Source organism: Martes martes (assembly GCF_963455335.1).
Source record: "Martes martes genome assembly, chromosome: 1".
Taxonomy (NCBI): Eukaryota; Metazoa; Chordata; class Mammalia; order Carnivora; family Mustelidae; genus Martes; species Martes martes.
In genome coordinates this window covers 196,039,529-196,045,528 of record NC_137888.1, presented here as the reverse complement: position 1 = coordinate 196,045,528, position 6,000 = coordinate 196,039,529, and positions in this window count along the sequence as shown.

Genomic DNA, 6,000 nt, shown 5'->3' with positions numbered 1-6,000 from the left:
CCGAGAAAGGAAAGAAACCACCTCCTTCCTTTCTTCCCTCATTCCACCTTTTATTTATTTATTTATTTATTAAAAGATTTTTATTTATTTATTTGACACACAGAGAGAGAGATCACAAGTAGGCAGAGAGGCAGGCAGAGAGAGGTGGGGGAAGCAGGTTCCCTGCTGAGCAGAGAGCCTGAAGAGGGGCTCAATCACAGGACCCTGAGATCTTGACCTGAGCTGAAGGCAGAGGCTTTAACCCTCTGAGCCACCCAGGCGCCCCTCCACCTTTTATTTAGAAATAATTTCAAACTTACAGAAAAGTTGTCAAAATAAGAATAGTCTAAGATACTCATATGCCCTTTGGCCATATTCAATTATTGTTACTATTTTACTTCACCTGCTCTATGTATTGGCTCTGTGTGTGTGTGTGTGTGTGAGAGAGAGAGAGAGAGAGAGAGAATCATGCATCATTTTTTTCCTGAGCTGAGAGCAGTTGCAAGCATGCGGCTGAAAGGATGTTTCCTCTCTGCTTCTGTTTCCGTCTCCTGGAGTCAACCGAAGGGAGCCCAGACCAAGTTGTATGGAATGAATGAAGCTCTGGAACAGGCAAGGAATGAGTGACATCCCCTACTGGGAGCTGAGGCCTGGGGACTGGAAGCCCTTGGCCGAGGCCCCCTGAGAGCTGGGCTGCGGGGCTGGACAGGAATCCTTTTCTGCTCCTCCAGCCTGGGGGTCAGGGGGCCCTTGCCCATCAGAGCAAGCCTGTGGTGGTTGCCGGCTGTGGAGCTGGTGGAGGGCGGGCAGGGTGGAGCTGGAAGGGCAGGGAAGCCCATGCTGTGGCCACTGGGCACACTCAGGAGATGGGGGACAGCCTGGCCTGGCCCTGAGCGGGATGGAGGAGACCCAGCTGCTGGAGGCCCCGGCCTCAGCGCCGAGGCCTTGAATTCTTGCCTTTGGGCCCTCCCCACAACCCCATGAGGGACAAGGCAGGGAGGGATGGGGCCATCTTGATAGCAGGTCCATGCTGATTGGCTTAATGAGGGCAGGATGGGGGCTCTGGTCATACTGGGGTTTACGCGATGGTCCCTGATACAGTGCTGGCATTCCTTCTGTCCCACCGGGTGCTCTCAACTGTTTGGAGTCCCATCTGGAGGCTCTCCTTCAGAGGACTTCTCTCTTATCCCTCCTCACCCCCAACCAAAGTTTATAGTTAAGTGTGGCATGTAAAAATCACACGGTGAGGGGTGCCTGGCTGGCTCAGTTGGTAGAGCATGGGACTCTTGGTCCTGGGGACATGAGTTCTAGCCCAACATTGGGTGCAGAGCTTACTTTAAAAAAAAAAACAAAAATAAAAAACAAACAAAAAAGAAAACCCCTAAAACCTCTTGTACCGAATGAGTCATACTAATAAACTTTAAACATTTGGGGAACAAAATCACACAGTGAAAGATCATCTGAGCTCTGAAGCCCAGATTTCCTCTCCTTTATAGATGAAGTCCTCTTCCCCCAGGAAGCCCTCCAGACTTCCTCAGATCTTCCCACCTCACACGGCTTCTGGGGGAATGCCAGCCCTGTTTGTTCCTTTGCTGGTTCACACTGGTGCTAGATCGGCCTACAGCTTTGCTCTGCCATCAACCTTTCTCCCTCCTGCTGCCCCAGGTCAGTCACCTAACTGATGTCCCATAGACAGATGGCAGCGGTTTGCTCAGTCCTGCCAGGACACTGAGTCTCTCTGATGCCCCTGTGCCCACTGACTGAGAGTCCACAGGCTCTGGGGTGGCTGAGGTGCTGGGAGGATGTCAGGCAAGGAAAAAGGCTTGTTCAAGACCACCAGCCTGTCGGGCAAAGGCAGGCCTGCAGCTTGGGGCTCTGACCACCTATTCAGCACCTTGTGCTTCTTCTCCGTGGAGCAGGGGGGGAGCCTGTGCAGGGTGGAGGCTGAGGATCCTCTCCAAAGCCCACTTGGGTGATTGCAGGACCTGCAGAACCGAGGGAGGAATGTAACCCTTGCATCAGTTACCCCCCACCCCTCCCGTGTGAGAGCCCAGGGTACACAGGCCTCCTCCCCCCCTGCCCATCCTCCAAAGCGATTTCTGCCAATTAACACATACAGTATTTACTTAATTAGGGTAATGACATAATTAGTGTAAGTTGGGCTCCATCGCATGGCTTCAACATGCAATTAGGAGCCGTCAGCGGGAGGCGACATTGTGGAAAAGCTCATTCAATTCGGGTTCCAGTATGGAGGCCGGAGCAGCTGTCTGTGCTTGGGAGGGAGGCAGGCAGCAGACACCATGTGTGTGAATGTTGGGGGGGAGTGGGATGACGGCAGGCAGCCTCGGACAGGACAGGAGAGTCAACGGGGGCAGAAAGGCAGTTTCCAGGCTGGGGGAGTCCCTGACCCCGCCTCTCCCATCCCTTATGGACTCTGCCAGCCCCACAACCCCAGGGCAGGGCAGGGGTGACTGAGATTGGGGGTCTGAACATTCCAAGCCCCTCCTCCCCCAAGCTATCTGCCTGATATGCCACCGTTAGCTGGATCTGTCTTGTCTTCAAGGTTTTGCTGCTCACGAGAGCCACCGTCTCATACCCACTGGCTCAGTGGCTGCTCATGACGGCCCTGTGTGGCCACAGACTACAAGGCCTACTGTTATCCTCATGGGACTAGGAGGGAAACTGAGGCTCAGAGCAAGGGAGATGGTAAAGCCAGTCATGGCAGTGCTGACCCTAAGAGGCAGCCCAACATGGCTGGCGACTTCTGGAACCCAAGCAGATCACCCTCAGCCTCAGGGAGGTCTCCTGCCCCTGAGGCTTCTTTCCCTGGGAAGGGGCAGGGAATCACGGGAGGGGGTGTGTCCGGAGACCCCTACCTCCCCTCCCCTCCATAAGGCATGGGATGCAAGGCCCGTACCTTCCCAAGACCCTCCACAGCTTTCCTAGGTCCTGGGAGCAGGGAAGTGAGAGGAGATGGGAGGCAGTGCCAACGTTGTGCCAATAGGGAAACTGAGGCTCTGGGAACTCCAAGAGCTGCCGTGGAAGAGCATTCCAGGCAGAAGGAGCCGCGGGTGCAAAGGCCCTGAGGTACTAAAGGACAACTCACATGACTGGGGCAAGGAAAAGAGAAGAAAGGAGATGGATGAGACCTGGGAGGCAGGTGGGCCTCTACGGGTCAGGCTGGGGCCCGTGGATTTTATTCTGTGTGGACAGGGAGTCATTGAAGTGTTTTAAACTGGTGAGTGATTCCCCTCCCTAGGAGTGATTTTAAAAAATCACTGTGGCGGGGCAGCTGGGTGGCTCAGTGGGTTAAAGCCTCTGCCTTCAGCTCGGGTCATGATCTCAGGGTCCTGGGATCCAGCCCCGCATCGGGCTCTCTGCTCGGCAGGGAGCCTGCTTCCCCCTCTCTGTCTGCCTGCCTCTCTGCCTGCTTGTGATCTCTCTCTGTTAAATAAATAAATAAAATCTTAAAAAAAAAAAAATCACTGTGGCAGTGGTGTGGAGGCTGGGAGACTAGGGCAGACCTGGGAGAGGATGGCAGCCAGGACTAGGATGCTTGCTGGCAGGGGGTGGGAAGATTGCATCTGGGATTTTGTTTGGAAACCAGACCAACAGGACCCCTCCTGAGTGTTGGCTGTGGAGTGTGAGGGAGAGTTGTCAGGGTAGCAATTTAGTTCCTGTCTTGGGCACATGAGCCAACCATGTGGCCATTTTCAGGAGAGGGGGATGCTGGGAAGAACGGGCTGGTGACAGGGAGACTGAGGGCTGGAGGCACCAAGGAAACAGTTGTCAGGCTTAAGTCTGAAGTTCCAGAGACAGCGCTGCTGGAGAGAGAGAGGGAGCTCACCCATATTTAGCGGAGACACAAGACCCAAGGTCCCTGGTCAGCTCTAGGAGCACAGAGATTCAAATGAGCCAATCATCTGGAGGTATCCAGAAGGGCCAAAGCACGGGCCAGTTGGGAAGAACCCTCCTCTCAATGCCTCTCCCACATCAACCGGGCGAGCCAAGACCACCTCCCCCCACCCCAAAGCTGGAGAAATAAGCTGATTCCACAAACTTGGCTTTCCAAATGGGCTGGAAGGTGTTACCATGGAAACCCTGGAGGCCAGCTGTCCAGGTAACCAGGCCTTGTGCCCACCTTCACAGGACCCCTTCGTGGCTTAAAATGTTCCTTCAGAATGTCGGGGACTACTTCCCCCTCTAACATCACGAGTTAGCTGTGTGTCCTCAGGTAAGCCCCTGACCTCTCTGGGCAGCGTCCTCCCGATTGGAGGCAGCTGGAGGAGTAATTCCCTTCAGCTCCAGTTGAGGCAGGACAGGCAAAATGATGGGGCCAGGGGAGGCGCTCTGTCCCCACAGGTGTGGCCCGTGGCCCCTGCCTCATTCCCATGCCCAAACTCCCAGTTCCGTGGGGCCCACTCGTGGCAGGCAGGCATCACTCCTGGGTATCTCCTCTGCGGGGCAAGGAGGCGGCTGCCGCCGCCAAAGCCATCCTCCAGGTCCCTCGCTCCTCCATGCCAAGCACATTAGGGAATAATTAAGTAAAAATAGGCCTTCCGACCAGTGTAGCTCATTAAGGCCTAATTAAGTTAATTAGTTCCAGGTGTGGATGGCGAGGCTCAAGTGAGGCGGCGGCTGTTTGCTGTAATTGCATTTTCGAAGAAGCAGCCGTGGTGGCGGGCGGTAATGGTGGCGGCAGAGGCGGTGGCTTCCTCCGAGGCCTGGAAGCTGGCCAGGGAGTTCGGGAGGCTGCTGCGGAGCTGTGAGGGGTGGGAAGCCCAGCAAGCCTGGACCACCCACAGAGAGCAGTGGCCCAGGTTCAAGGTCAGCCAGGCCCTGGGAAACCTGGACTCCCAACCTTGCTAGTTCTCCTCTCTGCCGGAGTGCCTTGGGACTGGGGTACTGGGGGAGGGATGCACAAAGTCACCAGCAGGCATCCTCCCTGCTCACCAAAGGACCGCTGTGGCTGGTCCTTTGCATTCCCTCACTCCCCGTGACAGTCCCCAGGAAGACCCTCAAATGGCTTTGCTGAAGGGGAATGTGTGCCTCCTAGGGAGGCAGCTGGTAGGACCTGTAGGAATCCACCTAAGTCACCCTCTCCTTCTGGCCCGAATCCCCACTCGGGTTCCGTTCTGCAGGTGTGTGGCTCTAAGATGCCCTCTCTGTGGTTCAGGGCGGGAGTGCGGCCACTCAAGTCTGGGGCCTCCGCTGGCCCCTTCAGTCTCCCACCCAGATGTCTCCCCAAACCCACTTCCTGCCCCAGTTCCAGGACGTCCCTGCAGCTGTGCTCCCATCCCATTCACTCTGTCCATTTGGCTGCAGCTCACTAGGCCTCCCATCCGTGCCAGGCTGCAGGGCCAGGGCTGGGGAAGCAAGGCTGGCTGAGGCAGGTTGGACCCTGCCCCGTGGCACCTTTGGTCTCTCTGAGGAGGGAGACCTACTAATGGCCCAGGCCACACAGAGTTGTCAGACCTTCGAGGAAAGCTGTGGGTGCTGCGGTGACTATGACCCAGGTGAGGAGGGCGTCAGTTTCAGTGCCCGAAACTAAAAGGGCCTCCTGGTCAGAGGGAATGTGGAGAGTGAGGGGCCAATCAGGGAAGGGGCCGGTGGGGGGGCACGGAGGGGTCTAAGGCCGGGGAAGAGTGGCTGGACTGGAGGGATGCTTAGGGGCGGGGGGAGGGTGGACTTGGTGCACTGGTTGGCTGAAAGGGGATGGGCAAGAAAGAGCCCACAGCCCCCAGGAGAGGGGCTTTGGGAGTGGGGCTGGGTTCTGAGACCCCCACGGGGGCGGGACTAGAGTGAGACAAGTAAAGTATCTAGGATGAAAATTGTGGGCATTGACTCCCAGCCTTATGTCCCCATCTGTGCCCTGTCCCTGGTCCTCTGAGATTTCTAACACAGTGGAAGCCATCCTTGGGGTCGGGACAAGGGGGCTAATTCTGGACAGGGTGTCCCCCTCTGTCCTTTAATCCCTATCTGGGAGGTCCTGGCTTCTCCGCTCCCTCCAGGGCTGGGGTA